General features: G+C 44.5%; 1 protein-coding gene across 9 annotated transcripts in view; it reads right to left on the bottom strand.

Annotated features, from left to right (window-relative positions):
• Positions 1 to 18586, bottom strand: part of GRIN2B (glutamate ionotropic receptor NMDA type subunit 2B) — a 274094-nt gene that overhangs the window by 224462 nt on the left and 31046 nt on the right. For 4 of the 9 annotated variants that reach the window (XM_069001950.1, XM_069001943.1, XM_069001939.1 and 1 more), the window contains 3 exons: positions 14040 to 14243; positions 12609 to 12683; positions 10080 to 10207 (listed from right to left, as the gene is read on the bottom strand). The exons of 2 other annotated variants lie outside the window; for them this stretch is intronic. The gene's annotated coding sequence lies outside the window, so the exon portion shown is untranslated. Of the gene's footprint in view, positions 1 to 10079; positions 10208 to 12608; positions 12684 to 14039; positions 14244 to 15512; positions 15695 to 18586 lie in introns of those variants that run through there. 3 more of the 9 variants (XM_069001959.1, XM_069001901.1, XM_069001912.1) reach the window with 3 other exon arrangements.

The raw sequence follows: 18586 nt of genomic DNA on the forward strand, positions 1-18586 counted from the left end.
CAGAGCAAGGAACAGATCCTGTTCTCATCTACAGAGCTGACCAACAGTTAAGGTCTGGTCCATTTTCAAAGCCACAGTCAATGTATGAGGACACACCACAGACCCCAACAGGAGAACTGCGTGTGGGAAAGAAGAGAGCATACAGTGCCACACACCCAAGTGAAGATCTCTAGCTATGCTGACAGTGGACTGCCCTTCCTCCCTCAATCAACCTCCTCTCTGGTCTTACTCTCGGTGCTCTATCCCAGTCACTACGCAGTGGGAGCCAATATACTCTCGTCACTTTAGCACTGCTCTTCCCAGAGTGGGGCAAAACCCTAAAACAGTCAATTCTTTGATCTTCGTGCAAATCTCTCCAAGTTCTGCCCAGGCTGCTTCACAGCATGTAATGAGCTCCTGTCCTGTGCAATGAGTAGTCAGGACAAAACCCCAAAATTACACACATAAATCATTGGCTCCTCTCATGATACTGAGAACAGTAATTATTCTGCCAAATTAACCTGCCTCCAAATCAAGCCTTTGGTCTTGCACTCTAGGAAGATTTAAGAGTATGAATTTGAAGTACCCTTAGTACTCAGATGAGATCAGAAGCAGGAGTGGAAAGCTATAATGGAGAGCTATATGCTCCTGCATCCCCTCCAATAGCCTGTGTAAGCCAGACTGACAGCTCCAGAGCTGGTGGTTAGTTGTCACACCAGTCTTCTAGAGATATGTGAAACCTGAACAGATACAGCACCCTAAATGCCTGTCATTATGTACCAAAAAGAAACATTGCCATGCTAAGCTAAGAGATGATCAGGTCTTCTTTAACAATGTGAACAAAGATCATCATGGACACTATAAATTGATGCATAATTTCAGCTCTGAAGAAAAATCTGAAGAGTTTTACATACCATTTTTACTGGCTATGATCCCCCCACACTCCACCTTGTATATTTCTCCTGGGAAACATTCAGCATCACAGTGCCCAAGTCCCATCTCTTCCTGGTCCCTTGTATTCACTGCCTTGCACCACCATGTTGTACAAGAAACATGGTCCAAGATGAAACATCACCCTTGTTGCTGCAGAAGGTTTCCAGGTCACTAGCAGAGGATGGCAACCCAGAATTAGCAAGAACATCAAGATTGCCAGAAAATTAGTATGAGGCTCATAGCTATACTGAGATTTTGGTCTCTAGGAAGAAGCTAAGCAGCCACTTCCTTATAGCCACACTTTGAACGCTCTTGCAGTGGCGTAAGGAAAGCCAAAAAATACCACTGCTCTTTTCAATAATGCCTTGAAAAGTATTTGTGATGGAGAAGAGGAAAGTGCCGCATTTGGGGGAGGTCCCTGATGCAAGACCCTTTAGGTTCTCAGGGAGCAGAAGGGGCAGGCTGCTCCACAAGGAAAAGCAAGAAAAGCTGGGTGCTGCAGGACCACACCATCACCAACACAGGCACAGCACCTGAGCAAAGCCAGTACAGCAGCCACCTTACAACCACAAATCAAGTCCAAGGTCAGTCCAGGAAACAGCAAGATTCATCAAAGCTCTGCTGCTCACTGCACAGCTCAGGCTCAGAGTAAGGCTGAGGCTAGAGGGCACCCCAAGGCCAAGGAGCAGTGAGGGTGGGGGTTCCAGGTGAGGTGCTCAGGGCAATTGCAGCCCACCAGAGCAGTGGGGCTCGGCAGAAGCTCACAGTACTCAATTTCCCATGTATGGGCCATGAGTCAGCTTCCACGGCTGCTGCTCCAAGTTTTTCACCTAGCAACAAGACAGACGGATGGATGGGGGGGTGTTAGGAGAGATGCTGAAGCAAAAGGAGATGAGAAAGACAGAAACTAAATTGTCAGGGAGATTAAGAGAAAGATGCGATGCCTGAAGCTGCTTGAGCTTCTGAAGGACAAAGTTCGTGGGGAGCAAAGTCCCTTCTGCACTTCAGCCTTCCTGGGAAAGCATGAACACTTCTCATGGGGTGAGGGACACATTCAGCTCTCTCAAGCCACACTGCAGGTCCGTGGGTTCATGTGCATGTCGAAAGCTCAGCACCAACTCATCTGTGACCAAAGGCTTTGTCATCTGCAGTGCATGAGCTTACCCTGAATCTGCTTCGCACCAGGCAGCACAAAGTGCTCTGTCAAAGGGTAGCCATGAGGCAGCTCTCACTGTGCCCACTGAGGAATGGCAAGTGAGCACTACCATAGCTGATTTTCAGCTGGTTGAACTGAAGCCACTGGGAGGGTTGGAGGGCATGATGCCAAGAGCTGCCCAGGGGACTGGCCCCATCCAGGGCCAGAGCCTTGTACCCTCGCCCAGGACACACTATGCTGCAGCCTTTCCTGCTGGTGGCAGGCTTAGGATCAGGGAGAATAGCCAGGCTGCTTCACCACCTCTTCCCAAAGGAGAGGGTGCTCTCAGAGACTTGAGGGTCAGCACTAGGGAAGGCTGTGCCTCCTCAAGCTCTAAAAAAAGGACTTTGTTCCCGCTCAGCAATTTTTTCCCATCTGGGCTAAATCCACTCTTAGAAAGAGATAGCTCTATCTCCAGGGAAACAGGCTCTCAGCACTCACAGGGACTCAGCCAGCTCCCTCTCTCCTTTTGCTATGGGGTCACTCAGCAGCAAGGCTGAGGCACCCAGGCACCATGGGGCATCAGGCTCCTAGGGCCACCCCAGGTCTGGAGCTCTGCGAGCACAGGATGCTCTAAGGCAACATGTGCTGGTCTCTGTGCTGGAGCTACACAGGACCTTCGTGAGCTTGCCCAGCTCTGGAGAGCTCACACAGAAGTGATTACAGAGATTGACCATGCTCAGAAGTGTCTCATTACTAAGACTGACTCGTGCAGTTTGCTTTGAATCTTCTTATTTGCCCAAAATAGCTTCATGTTCTCAGCACCAGTTTTTTTAGCAAAATCACTCACTGCCCTCCTTCCCACCACAGAGAGCCAGACATGTCCTGCTCACCGAGAAGTCCTCCCTAGCTGCGCTACACCATCCCTGTCCCCCCCTCACAATCACCCTCCATCCTCTCCCCTTCTGGCTACTGCAAGTCCACGGGATGCTTTGGGCAACCTGGGGAGCCAAAACAGCTCAGAGGGAGTCAGGGTGACATGAAAACAGCAGAGCTCATTGCAGAGCCCCACAGGCCCCTTTTCCAGTTAGCTCAGGCCACTTATCACCTCCTCCCCATGCCTGCCCAATCTCTGGGCAAACAATTCATGTCACTGTAGAGGAAGGTTTCACCTAGCAGTTTTTGTTTTCTCTCTCTCTAGGATCAACCCTCAAATCTGAGACCCAAGGAAATTACTCCAGCAGCTACATTTTGGGGATCTGAGAGGACTGTTCTGCACTAGCATCTGAGCTAGAAAGGAAACAGTCCACAAGGGTCTTCTGAGCTCCAGTCCCCCCACCCATGCATGGACATGATACCTCTCTTATGGGTACTGTCCCAGGTAACCCACCCTTCCCTGCTTTGGGGACCAATTTCCAAATCTGTGACTGCTGCTTCTTTGCTTAGAAGCAGAGACAGCCAATGCACCCTGCACTGCGTTGCAGGAGACATACCCAGGTTTCCACACAGCCCTGCCATCAGGTGTGCCCTGCTGGGACCCCAGTCAAAGAGGAGCACACACGGGCAGTGGGCACACTGCCTTCCTATCCCCCAACTTTGGGGCAGAGCACGGTGCAGTAGCCCAGCCTTGACAATGCCTGCCCAGAGTTCGTTGCAGGATCTGTGCCTTATCTCGCCTCAGCATCTGAAAGCAGACTTTGGCTAAGTCCTACATGCTGCTATTTAAAGTAAGCCAATTTGTATTCATTCTGCTCACTACATTCACCAGTTGTTCTGAATTGTGTTTGAAGCTGAAGGGAAGAGGAAATGTACAACAAGAAAAAATTATACACTGGTAAATTTTGTGCTAATCCCTTCTCCTCCCATTATCGCTTCCCCTTTTTTTGGGTTTCTTTTTGTTTTCTGTGTTTTATGTATTATTAGCTTTAGCATAATTTTAACTGAGAAAATACGTAGCTGATAGGACGGACTAATTACACTACCTAGAAGAATTAATTACACCATCTGTGACTGACAGTGGAGCCTGACTTGTTGCTTCCTGGTAGATGGAGCTACAACACCAGCTGCCCCGAATATTTCCCTGTAGAAGGCAAAGGAGGAATTACTGTAGGAAGCATCATTTAAAAGCCATTACTTCTCTTTTTGAGCAATTTAATGTCATTGGGTGACCTAGCCTGGCTGGCCGAGTCAGGGATGAGGCTCATTTGCCTTCCCTTGTGATCTTTCTACAGATATTTCTACACATATCCTGGCCCTCTGTCACTAGCAATTATGGGGCTCAGTCAATCCTAAGAGCTAAAATGGGCCAGGGCCCATTTTCAAGGCAAGTGGCCCAGTGTGACTCATGTTCCTAGAGCTACCCTCCTCTTCTACCCCTTCACATTTCCTGGAACCACCTCTCTGGACAAAGCCATCCATGAGCTGGAGCCAGGCTTTGCCTGAAAGTTGGCACAGCCTAAATATGTTTTGGGGGCTGCACTAACAGTGTGATGGTCGGGATCATCACAGGACATCCAATGCCCTGACTCTGCCTGGTGTTCTCACAGAGACTCCTAAGATCAGCATTTGCTGTTGTTCACCAGCTATGGGTGGGATGGGAGGGCAGCATTCCCTCAGCATTCACTGTGCATGGACAAGAAGCCATCAAACCTCAGGGGAAGCAGGGAGCTGGAGGCAGTGAGGTTTTTCCTTCCTGGAAAGACTGCATCTGTTACATGTTCACCCACCGAGTCCCATCTGCCTGCTGCTGGCCTGCCATTAGCAATGGACTCTGGATGCAGCCCTGAAAGGACTGGGGCAGCTTTGGTGTCTGCAGCCAGCTGAGGATCTGTCCTGGTTTATATCCTGTCTTACAGTGGGCCTGCTGAAGATTGTCATGGCTGAATGTGGGTGATGGAAGATCTGTGCAGATGCACAGCCTTGAATGTGTGTTTTCAGCTAAGGGAGAGGAGTTGTGCCCACGTGGGTCAGGAAATTTTAAGTAGTCATGCTTTAAGGTAGCTGTTCCTGCCCTTTTTGCCTCCAGCTCCGCTGCAGTTCTTTTCCTCCCACTCATCTTTTAAGCCCACTCAATTTACACAGAGTAAGCTGCAGTTATGTTAGAGCAAACCTCTTGCCTGCATAAACACATCCCTAACCAAAATTCAGGACCCCCAGCATACAACTGTACGTATACCCCTTTGCTATTGTTTGTCAGGCACACATTACATGGACAAAAACCCTCACTTTCTAGCCCTTGATTCCCAGTTTTAACTAGGGATCTGGTTTCTCTCAGTGCTGAACAACTTAGTGCAGTGATCATTAGCCTGAGAAACCTGAATTCTTCCCTAGATAATCAAGGAAGAGCTCGAGAGATTCACTGAGACTTTATGTTTGCTTGACTCAGTTTCTGCCCTGGGTCTTGAACAGCATCTAAATCATATTTGGGTTAAGCCTCAAGGAAACACACACTAGCAGGACACAGACAGATCCTGGGGAATTCCCAGGCTCTCACAGGGGAGGTGAGCTTTATTTCGGAACTGATACTGGGAAAGGTCTGTGATGGCAACAAAGGACTGTCAGTGCACAACGATGCTCCGGCCTTAACCTGTAGACAGGGTGTTGAGAACAGCCCACAACTCTCAAAAGGGCTTTTTTAACATCATGAAATTCTTTGGTGGGTGCTGAAATAACAAGGTACTAGTCCTGCACTGCCAGAGCAAGGACTCATGTCTGGCTTATAACAAATATTTGCATAGATGCATTGCACATGGGACAAACTTCCTGAAATCCTTCTCTTCTGGAAAGGAGAGGAGCTACAAAATTCGGTGGTTTTTCTTCCTTCCTCCCCAGGTAATCCTTGTGCCTCTCATTCTCATTGAAAGAAATTCTCCACCTCCCACTTGGGAGTGCTTTTCTTTGCAGCCTATGGCCACTCCCAGCTCCAAGAACATGCCACCAGTTTCTCTTGGAATGACTATTTTCTGCATCTTGCCAAGTTCTGTATATGTGGGTGAAGGGTGGAAGAAGAGCAGGCTGGAGTAGAGATGGAGAGCAGAAAGGAGATGTGGCAGTGAAGAAAGGAACAATAAGCCAGAGAGGGTCTAAGGAAAGGGTCTCTACATGAAGTAAAAGGATGTCTGATGAAGGGGAACAGTCACAGGGGAGCAATAGGAAAAATCTAGGGAACAGCAACAGCAATGCAATGAGTGAGCAAAATGAGAGAGGAAAAGAGGAGCAGATGCACAGCGAAATGACAGGGAGACGCCAGTCTGCTGTTTGCGATTCTGGAAATAGTGATGGGGTGAAGAATTTGGACCGCTACAGGATATTCAGGCACATGTTTTTCAAGAAACTGTTCCTGCATCTTCAGCTGGGTATTTCTGCAACCTTGAAATGTCACTTTATTTCTTTATACCTTCACTTACTTACCTGTCATTTAGAGGTAGTGATAATATTTCAATCACAAGAGCATGGGTGAAATTGCAAGTATTGTTACATTTAGTCAGATTTCACACATGTACAGACATGCTCAAATGACCTCATATATTAATGACGACATGTATGTAGATTCAAATATATCACAAAGATATGTATGCCTTATTTATTTAGGCCAAGCTGACATTTCATGGTTGCCTAGTTACCAGAGAACAATAATGAGAATCTGCTCAATATATATATTGCGTGATGAAGGGAAGGGAGAGGGCAGATGGGTATCATGTCAGACACAACCACTTGTCTGGTGGTAGGTTAGCCCTTTTGGTGGGAAACAGAGAAAGGCAAAAGAGCTCACAGCTGAAAGGAATTCAGACAGGGAAGCAATAAGCTGGGGCACGTGGTATGTGTGGTTCTTGGGATTCCCATGGCACATCTGTGAGCATGAATCAAAGATCAGGTCACTGGAAGTTGTGAAATGTTCATTACTTTCATGACGTATTCCAGGTGTCAAGTTAAACAGACATTAGGATCATCATAAGTGGTTACAAAATCTGCCTTTACTTACACCAGACCTCTACCTTCATCCACACCAGTACTGGTGCCCTCTCTTCAAAACAAATGTCTTTGCTAACTCTAAGGAAGAAGGAGGTTTTGCTGGTCAGAATAAAAAAGCAGCACAGTAATTAAAAGCAGAAAAAAAAGTGCATTCTTTCCCTTCCAACTGCATTAATTTTCTCCAAGATTTGCCTCCACTGCAGCTCCTAACCATTTCAAAATTTGCTTGGCCTGATTTTGTAAACTCATGGAGGAGCCTTAAGGTTCAGAAACTCATCTGACTGTTTCAATTCATGCTAATGGTAGTCTGTGCAAATTTCTTGATGGAAAAAAATCTTTCTCAGATTGACATCTTGTGTTGCCAGATCTCATACAAGCCCAGAAAGCTTAATGAGGAAGCTTGAATTCATCCCAGGACACCCTAAGAGTGGTTTATGGTTCAACATTCCCTTTGGAATAGAGATTCTGGAGTTCAACCTTCCCTGAAGGCACTTCTAATAGCAGACAAAGAGACAAATTAAAGATATAGTGTATTTGCCACTATCCGTATATTAAAAGTAGAATTGCTAAGCTTAGAGACAGAAAACCAGACTTTTGCTATAGTTAAGCTGCCAGAAGTTCACTCTCTGCATCATCCAGCTTTAAAGATGCCAGAACACAGTCCTTGCACTAGAGATCCAAATCTCGGGCAAGACCCTTGTCCTGGGTTTTTCTCAGACACATACTGGATCTGTTACTTACCTTAAGTACACAGCTCCCTCACAGAGTTTTGCCAAGAGTTAAGGCTTCTTTCCATACTCCTCAATCTCCAAGAACTCCCTATGACTCATAACATTAATATTTAATCAAGCGATGTTAACATTTCTTCCAAATGATTATTGACTGTCCTAACTTTAGAGATGCTGTTGTTGTCCCTTGATCATATCTAGGAACAACTCCTGACAAGATAGTTAAAGAACCTCTTTGCTGGTGAAGTTAAACACCAATGTTTAACTTGACTCCAAACAAGCCATTTTAATATTCTTAAAGAAATATTGCTAAGACTGTCAAAGCATATGTCTGGTACCAGACCCAAAGGACCACCCAGCCCAGTGCTCTGAATACAGCAAGAACCAGCAAAGGCTTAGGAAAAGACAACACAAATATACAGTGATCCTCTTTCCACTGTATTCTGCCAGCAGCCAGATATCTGTGGCTGAAAGTTTCCTGAGCCAAAGATCACATCTGCGTCAATGAGTTTAGTAGATCTTAACAGCTTTCTTTTTTTTTTTCCATAAATGTGTCAAGATGCTTTTAGAACTATTTATAATTTTGCCCTTCACACCCTCCAGTGAATTCCACAATTGATGCATGCACCAGATGAAATAAAAGTGCCTCTTTTCGATTTTGACTGATAAATTTACTGGGAATTCCTACTCTTCATATTAAGTAATTTCATAATAGTAATTTCCTACCAATCTCTGTGATCCCCCTAGACCCCTGTCATGCCCTACTCAGACATCTCTTTTCCAGGCTGGAAGTCCTAACATCCTACCAAATAAAAGGGAGGGTTCGAATCTTGCTGCCTTATGAACTGAGATACTGAAAAGCATGCAGAAGTGTAGAAAATTATATATACATAGTATGAAGTAGATATACAATTTACAAACATATTAACGAGATTAGCACATGCAGTCCATTGCAGGCTCTTGATGAAGACTGGACAGAATGGCAATCAACCAACCTTGGGGAGAACAGTGCTTGGGACAAATCATGCTTGTCCACTATGTAAGGATGTTGTTACATCAGAGCAGTAAAAGCAAACATTTTTTTCATAATTCAAATCAGTTTCAGCTCAGATAAACTGATCCCAGAATCAGCTGTGCTGCCACAGACATCAGATATCTGCTGTATTTCTATCCAGCCAATTACCAAGCCTGTTACACATAAGGCTGGAACCCACTCAGCAAAACTGGCTCTGGTTGCCTGAAATCTGATCTAAATTACAGCTCCAGCAATTTTTAGATCAAGCTTAACTGAGAAAGTTTTTTAACTACCTTGAATTTTGGAGACATATTCTCCAGGTCTGCAGTTTGGGTATTTTTCTGTACTCATATACCCAGGTAAGTACAAAATATTGCTTTTTAATCCCCTCTGCAGGACAAAAGTTGCCTCACCAACCAACCTTCTGGGCTGTGCCATAAATCATGCTGAGAGCCAAGTGCACAACATATAAGAGCTGAAGAAACTACAAAAGAAGGACAGAGACCTGAAAATGTCCACTGGCAAATTATAACTAAAGTTTACTTTCTAGCCTATACCCTCAAAGGTTGTGGCAACTAAAGTCGGATGCTTTTGAGATATTGAAGTGACCCTTGACTATTACTGTCTACCTACTTAGCAAGGCTTATTTACTTCATGTTCATCATGCAATCTGAAATCATCCAATAATAACTATTCTAAATAAGTCAACCACGTTTTCATATTTAATGTACATACTGTAGCTAAATAAAACCACTTTTGAGGGGTAAATAATTGCAGAGGAAGAGAAAAATTCAAGAGCGTAGGCTATGAAGATGCACTTTCAGCTGAAATTTTTTAAAAAGCAGTGAGTTGAGGCAGAAAAGCAGGAAAACTGTTCTTATATGGCTAAATCAACACTAGAGGAGGGTTTCACACTAACTGTGGTAGGTAAGTGGAAGAAAGCAAGGTGGTACACAAGGGGAGGGGTGGGAAGTGGTTTATGGTCTAAAAGATATAACAGACAAGAGCAAGGAACCTGAACCATAAAGTTGCCTCATGCTGAGTCTGAAGGCAAGTCCTTTAAATTCCTTTAAAGGACAGCTTTTGCATTTGGGGGGAGGGGGGGTGGAACTTACAAACAGGGTATTGTAAGGATTAATAGTGTGAAGAAGTTTAGGAATGTAAGTACAGTACAACCAGTGAAAAAATCCAGGAGATGGACACCAGAAAAGTCACTACAAGGTCTTCATATTTTTCCCTCTGGAAAGGCTGCTATGTTTGAAGAGTCTTTGGAGTGCTTGATTCCCAGCTCCCCAGCATGTAACATTCACAGACTCACCAGCATTCCCAAAAGCAGATGGTGATTTTGGATCACCTCTGGAGTGACTCTGGCCGCTTAGAGATGCAGAAAATCCAGCTCCTCCCCACAAGTGTCAGTAATTCCCTCTACTCCATGCACCTCCTCATCTGCAAAATCAGCAGTGAATTAATAACTTCTCATCCCCACCTCTCCTGATGTTGTCCCAGCTCACAGGAGTTACTTCCTACTTCTCCCCCTTATTTCTTGGCCTGCCTCTGCTGAGATTCCTCCTTCCTCTACAACCCCTACCACAGCCTACCACATAGGTTGCAGTGAATCAAGGTGGAATAGGGCGGGGTCAAACTACACAACCTCAGCAGCATTCAGGACCTCCTGGATTCTTTCTTGCCAGGGGGAGGGAAGCATTTGGAATCTCATTTTTTCCCTTTTCCACATCTACAATGCTAAAAGTGAGTGGCATTAAAGGAAGTCAACCCATTTTACCCAAAGGTGACAAGGAAGGAGCACTGCATAGAGTATCTGTTCCCTCCACCATCTGCCCACAGGAGGTCCACTGTCCTTCCTCCCAGTTTAAAAACAGTTTTCCAGTCTTTTTCAGAATCCACCAAAAAATAGTAGCCACCTCCTCAATGAAACTAGGGTCATGGTTGAGAGCTATGAACTGTCCAGAGATGTAAGGCAGCACAGACGCACACCACAGAGAAATAGCGTGAGGTGATAAGGGGACCTTTTTCGACCAGACAGGTGGGCAGGCTAGGCAAGGTCAGAAAAGGGTGTGAAATAATGAAACAATGCAAAAATCACCTCCTGAATCACATAGGAATTGCTCCATTGGAGAGAAGAGGAGAGCAAACCTGGAGAAAGATGTTGCAATGGACAAAGAGGATCTGCATTTAAAAAGTAAGGGTTTTTCTGGAAGTACAATTGAGACAATTGGTATGTGCAGGTCACACATTATCCTACATGTAATGACACCACCTTGGGGTTTGTTCCCACAGAAACAGCCCAACTGGATTTGGCCAGTAGTGGATGAGCAGCATGAGGAAAAGCAGGAGCTGTGTTGGTGGCTCTGCAGACAGCGCTCTGTCACCAGAGACAGCTCTGGATGAGCACATCCCTGAAAGACTGTATCTGAGGATGCTGTCTGCCAGATGGCCCCAAATTCTTCCCTAGGTTTTAGAGTTTTTCATGATTTCATCCTTTTTTAGGACTATGAAGCCCTGCCTCATGCAAAATGAGGCTTTGCCTGCTTTAAGCAGTGGTGAGGCAGTGTTTCCAAGAGCTCTCAGCATGGGAGACTGATGTTTTTACCCAGCATTCGCAGGTAACTCTGCTCACACCAAGGGCAGCTACCAAACACTCTTATTTCAAGTAAGGATGAAACATGTCTCCCCAGCTCATAAGAAATATGCCCTGTGGAGAGGCCGGCTGGGTCAAGAAAATGGTCAGTTCAGGAAAAGACTAGGAAGCAGTGGTTTGTAAAGCCAGGCTGGTCTAGGACCACATCTGAGCTCAGGGGAGGAGGGCACCACCAAAGCAGTGTGATGTGCAAGGGACCAGAACTGGTAAAAAGGAAGAAGAAAGAGGAGAAGATCAAGATCTTATCTTGAGGAGAAGATCCTCAAATAAAAGGATGTTGAGGGGCAGAAAAAACCAGCAGATGAGATGGAAAACGCAAGCTGGATAAACGCTATTCTATCCCCCCTCCTTACTGAGCAAAAGCACTTTGAAAATAAGTCATTACTATTATTACAAACATAAAGAAATAATCCCACTTTTGCTCTATCATCTGTCCGTTTGGTTGAGAAATGTCAGAGGCTCAGGAAGGGGAGGAGGAAAGGTTGACATCAGACAACATCCATTTGTAAAATTGTATCTGCCAGTTTCCCAGCAGCTGAGATCTCCAGTTAATATCAGGAGTGAATGTGAAAGGTTAGACAGAGGGGAGCTGGGGGTGGAGGAGTGATGATTTTCAGTTCTCCCCAGCAATTCTTGGCACAAGAGCCAGCACTTGATAACGAATTGACTCAGTCACTAACTCACATAGGCTCCCTCTCTAGTAATGGACTCCAGTTTCATTAGCAAATACAATTGACAGTAAAAATAAATACACTTGCACCCTCCCCCTCGTGTGCTGCTGACACAGCCTTGATTGACGGATCTCACAAGTACATCAATGAAAGGAGAGGACAGTTGATGTTATCAGTCAGCTTGAACATGGATGGAGCTAATAATAATATCTTACTTTTACACAGTTTCTTTCGGTCACGATCCAAAGCACCATAGAAAACAGAGCAGTCTAGCAAGCTCTGAATGGTTTGCAGTAAGTAATTTTGAGAAGGGACTCTCATTTTAAACTTCTCTGTTCGGTTGCTCAGAGGAGCCATATTTTAAATTTATTAATTTTCTGTTAGCACTGACAGTGAACAATACCCAGAGTTAACAGCCTAGAAAAGAGAACAACAGAAAGCAGCCAGGCTTTGTTTTGTTTGCAAAATAAACAAATCTCAAACAGTTCCTTTGGTTCTGAAGCACGACTGCACATACCTGGGCTTCATCCTAGTGATGATGTATTCTGGCGAGCCTCAGGAAAAATTTTCAAAGACATTATGCCTGAGTTATCTGAGAATGAAAGGGGGAGAGATGGAAGAAAGTATATTTACAGCCTTTAAACAAATAATTAATCAGATCTTTTTGCACTACTGAAGTGCAAGTAGTTGAGATGACACTTTGGTGAGGAATTGTCATTGCACCAAATCATAATGAAGAAAAAAATATTCATCATTTCAGAAGTGTGTCTAGGCATTAGCAATGTACACATGCAGTAACACCACAACATTATGCACAGAACATACCTAGCAGTCTGCAATGGCAGATGCAGTTTTATACAGAAGCAACCACTTCCCATCAAAGATTATACATTGCAAAAATTCCAGCAAAGGGCCATTATGCACATACTCCACAGGCTATGTCTGAAGGCACTATTTAGAACAAGAGCCGTATGTACGTCTCCCAGCACGCAGTGTTCAGTATGCATTATCCCACTTCACACTACTCACTGCACAGATCCTCCTGCCTGAACTGTCAGCTGCAATCTCACCAAAAAGGGCAAGAGAGTTGAACCCATTCCCCTCATGTTTAATATAATGGAGTCTGGAGTGCAGTTTCACCCCTCGGTGAGAGGGTTTCTGACAAGGCCCCACATTTTCCACAGCAGCAGAATTTTCTATGGAATACATTTTATTTCCTCTTTAACTGCAGGACTGCATTCTTCAGGTAATGACATTCTACTCTAAGATCGTAAAGAAACCTTAAAATACCAAACAGATGTAATCTGATGCCATGCTGCCCTCCTGAAAACCCACAATCAGCATGGATGCCCCCTCTTCCATTCTCCTCCAGGGAGGTTTTATGCCTGAGCCAGCTTTGTGGCACGTCAGTACATGTGAGAAAGGCATCAAAGCTTCCCTTTCCCTTACTGGCATCTAATGCTAATTAAAACAAAATTATTAGCTCTATTAGGTTCCCATTAATGGAGAAAACAGATGAACAAATCAGGGGTTCCTTAGACAGTACACACAGTGGCTGATTTACCAAACCCCAAGTTACCATTGCTTCTCTCATTGCTTCCCCCATTGGCTGGTTCAGCAGTGTACAGCAACCAGTACAAAAACTCATTTCACATTGAAAAGAGAGATGCTGTGCCAAACAAATTCAATGTAACCTCAATATTATTAATGAGAAGAACACAACATTAACCAAAACATTATAATTTTATATGTAAATAATTTTTTTTTTAAGAATTCTACAAATTGCCCGTTGCAAAGTAAGGGGTTTTCCACCAGCATTAAAACCCAGTCATTGGGTCTTGAGTTTTGTTTCTAGCAGCTGGATGGCAAGGCCATCTCAGACCTGGTTCCTGCAAATAATCCAGCCTGGCTGGTTCTTTCCCAGTCACTTCTTATCTCTTCTGCTTACCCAGCACATTCCATCTACTGCCACATGTTTCCCAGCAATGCTTCTATACAGTAGTCTGTGGACATCAGCTTGTGGACTTGAAGGAAAGGGCATTAAACTCAGCTCAGCTAAACCGGCACAAATGAGTGGTATTAGGGACTGGAGATTGCCAAAATCTCGGTCCCTTAGAGGCTGAAGATAGGATTTTCTGTGTGGACGAAGGTCCTGAGGAAGCAGAGAAAAAGTGAAAGGGTTTCTTTAGGAAGACAGAAGAAGAGGAAGGAGAAATGAGCCAATCCCCACCTGTAAGTTCAAACCATCAAGAACACACCTATTCTTCCTGAATGCTTTAATGTAGAGATGGAAAGCCATCATTTCCTGTTCCCAGTCTAACCGTGATGCCATGTTTTGCACAAAAGCCCATCTGTTGTTGATGCTCAGCGTGCTTGACAGTTCTCTATTCCCCTCCACCACAAGCTGTTGCTGTGGGGTTCGGTTCTTCTCCTCCCAAATCTCATTTGCTTTCTGCAGCCAACAAGCTGCAGCTCTGAATGACTCCTAAAGAGGACAGAAGACATGCAGCTTCCGATCTTGCTGATGGAAGAATTTGCTTTGTAACCTTTACCTTTTTGCTTCTAGCATACAGGAACTCCTCTGTGTACAAACACCCCTTTATTTTTGTACCCACTTGCCCCAGATTCTTGCTCCTCCTATTTCCTGTGTAGCATTCAGCACATCCTGCCTCCTGGGACACACCCTTCTAATAACATCAGGTGAATAGAATAGGAGAAGTTTTATAATAGAAAATTTTGTTTGTTTTAAATATATATTAATCATGCCAGTGTGCAACAGAGAAGATTTAATTAGCCAGTGAAGCTCGCCTTTGGTATGTTTTCATGAATACAGGAAGAGTTTTGATGCATGACTTCAGGCTACTACAACAAACAAAGAAAACACACCGTGAAATTAAGAAACATAATAATATACAAGAGAAGACACTTGTCTGCTGTTACACATTTCACTGAGAAATAGGCCACCACCAAACCTGGATCAAGCTGCCTAAATCTGGGGATATATTTTAATTCAGATCAAATTCTTGCACTGCAGTCTCACTTAAATGCTGGAAAGCAGTTAATCACACGTGAACTACTGCACAGGACCCTGGGCAAAAATAAGGAGAGAGAAGCAAGCACGGGTGACTAAATAAATGACCCTGATGTGACACATGACGAAACCCCAAGGTTGTTTTGCATTATTTTGACAGCAAGGGCTGCAAAAAGACTGTTGTGCCAACCAGGACAACACCAGAACACAGCATGACCCTGCCCATATTTCTGCCATGCTCCCTATTATGGGTCTGCACAGATCTGAAGTGGACTCACCCAGCAGCACAAGTGCTCACACAGCTCTTTAGAGCCTAGGTAGGTCCTGCTGGAGTCAGTGATGTGGTACAGACATGTAATACTAAGAGTCAGCATCAAGAGTCAAACTGACCTCTTCTAAGCAGCTGCAGAATGGCATCCTTCGGATAGCCAGGCCACTTCTCAGTGAAGGAGGTCTTCAGGTCTTCCCAGGTATACCTTTGATCCAGTTCTAACTCTGTCACACATGTCTTGCCTGACCTTCTCTGATGAGCAGAAGTTAAATAATACATTTGACTTTGCAGGGTTAGGGTTAGGGTTGTCATAAGGATTCATTATTTGTCATTCATAATGTCATAAGGATTCATTATTTAACATTTACACTTCCCTGTATGTACTGCTGTGTGATGCCATTTATTATCTTTGAGTCCTCCATTCATGTTCAGAGGAGGAATCAAACACAAAAACCCAATTGCAGACTACCCAGAGGAAAACTATCCAGTCCAAATTTCTAGAAACTGCTTTCAATTTTATCTACCACAATTTCTAGAGAATCGACTTTTTCTCCTAAGTTTCTGAACTGCCGGTAATGTGCAACCTGAAGGAGCAGCACTGCATCAGCAAGCTTTACCAGGCATGCTGGCAAATTCCTTACAGCTTTATTTGCAGCACCCATTAATGCATGACTGTCTTTCCCATTACCACTTCCACACAGCACAGAGTGAGAAAGAAAATAGCCCCTGCCTGCAGACACCTGGGTTTGCATCCAGGTGTGAGCAGCTGGGGCTCTTTCACATGACTCGGGTTACGAGGGAGCAATATTTGGAGCATACGGATGAGGAGCAGTGTGGGAAGGTCTTACCAAAACTGGCTCTGTCACTTCAGGGCTGAAGAGAAGATTTCATTCTCCAAGAGCTGCCAATCTAGTACTTTTCTGCTAGTGATAATATTTCCTAAGTTTATTTTTAAACTTAGTGAAGTATGTGCTACCTAACAATGTATGTCTCTTCAGTCTCAGGGAAAAAGAAGAAAAAAGAAAAAAACTACTGAATATCAAGTACTGCAAGCCAGAATCAGGTATAACCAAATTATAGCTTAATATGTTTCAGGTATTCCATTTAGAGCTTCTGATCTTTCAAGGAAATAGGTTTTCCCCACTGAGAAATGTATATGCAGTGAAATTAAAACAACTTTAGCCCCATGTGAACCAAAAGTAGGTTGGACATCTATTTTAAATAATCACTCAAATGTTAATTTTTCATTATGGGAGGAAAGCCTGGGAAGAAAGGAATATTCTCTTCTTCTAACCCATATGTTCACCTCCAAACTACTGTCTTTGCGACTCAAGCCTGGGGTGAAATATAGCACGTGGTTACATGCATAAAATCCAACTGCTCCTATTTGCCATCTTTAGAGACAGGGCAGGGCACAAGTGGCCTGGAGAGTCCTCTTGCAATATTTGGGGCACCATCCAAGTGCTATCTAGCATAACAGGAAAACAAGATGCCAGGGTGAGGGGAAAAACCCAGCGTATGTACAAGTCTTGAAGCTCAGACCCTTCTTCCATCTGAAGTCCATCCTCCCTCTCCCCTTCCTCATGTGAGAGGCAGATCCTGAGGGAACGCTGGCATCTCAGGTGGCCACAGGGGCAGGGAGCTGCATCTCAGCTGGTGTGGGACTTCTCCTGCCACCCCACACTGTCCCTCCATGAACAAGAGGGAAAAATAAATCCACAGGCAAAGGAGGAAGGCAAGTGCTGCTAAGTGGCTCATTGGTTTCTATGGCAACTGGCTCCGCTCTACTCCAGCTGCTTACCCCACAGTCCCTCTGTCACCCTATTTTTAGCTGAGAAATCAAAGAAAGAGGAAAAGTGGTGGAGGTTTGGGGAGGAGAAAGTTGGGAGACCTTCTTGAGTTTTGCAGAGAGAAGGTTAATACGAATGCAGCCTTGTCTTGCTTTTAATCACAAGTTAAATCCTCTGTGTGAAGGCTTCCTATGGGATTCCTCAGACCTGATGCACAGTCAGATCCCACATTTGCCACCACCATGAAGCAGCATGCAAGAAAGGCAGCCCAGCCATCCCCTGCTAAGCATGAGAAGCAGCTAGGCCATGAATCTGCCCTAGGCATTGACACCAAAAAGCAAAAGAAGGATCTTCTACTGCGGAAAAAAACTCCCCTCCCACAACCCAACACAATGAAGTGATGGAAGTCAGGACACAAGTATTTTAATAGCTCATTTCCTTTTTAAAAAAAAAAAAAAAAGTTGAATCTGTTCATGATCCCTCTGTCCTGCATGATGCAAGAAAATCCTCACAATGAATGCAACACGTTTTGCTCAAATATCTCATTAAGGGAAGAGCCAGAACCAAATTTACCTGGGCTGTACCAAAGCCAAAATTTAGTTTGTGGATTTTGGTGTTGGAGACTTTGGTTATTGAGCTGCAGTATATCTGCTAATAAATCTAGAAGATATTGTAGCCTGCTGTTTCAGTAAGCATAGGAGTGTGTGTTAATAAAAGCATGGATCCCTTAGCCTCTTCTGACTGACTACAGCATCACCAAATCACAGAATAAGCTGAGTTGGAAGGGACCCACAAGGGTCATCGAGTCCCAACTCCTGGCCTGCACAGGGCCATCCCCAAGAGTCACACCCTGTGCCTGAGAGCATTTTCCAAACACTTCTTGAGCTCTGTCAGGCGGGCGCTGTGACCACTGCCCTGGGGAGCCTGTTCCAGTGCCCAGACACCCTCTGGGTGAAGAAACCTTTTCCTGATACCAGCCTAAACCTCCCCTGACACAACTTCAGGCTGTTCCCTCCAGTCCAGCCAGTGGTCACTACCTGCCTTTCTGAAATGAATATGCCCAAACACTGTGAGATACAACTATTTTGACATGTATTTCTAGCTTCATTCCCCTCCTTCTCCCTAGAAATTCCAGAAGTTTTATAACTAAATGTTGCAACTATCCTCCAAATAATAATGCTTAAATTCCAAAGAAGATGTCATAAACATCTATATTCACTTTTTCATTCCACCTGCCATGACATTTGATGCTTGTATCCAAGCTGTTCCTGCTAACAGGACTGTGGAAGTCTACCTTTGCACCACACATTTTCACTTGCTGCCACAAGAAGGAATATTGATCTGTGTATCTCTGCTCACACAGCAAGGCTTTCCATTTTGGAGCTGTGATATTGTCAGACTAA

Source organism: Aphelocoma coerulescens, chromosome 1A (assembly GCF_041296385.1).
Source record: "Aphelocoma coerulescens isolate FSJ_1873_10779 chromosome 1A, UR_Acoe_1.0, whole genome shotgun sequence".
NCBI classification, from domain to species: domain Eukaryota; kingdom Metazoa; phylum Chordata; class Aves; order Passeriformes; family Corvidae; genus Aphelocoma; species Aphelocoma coerulescens.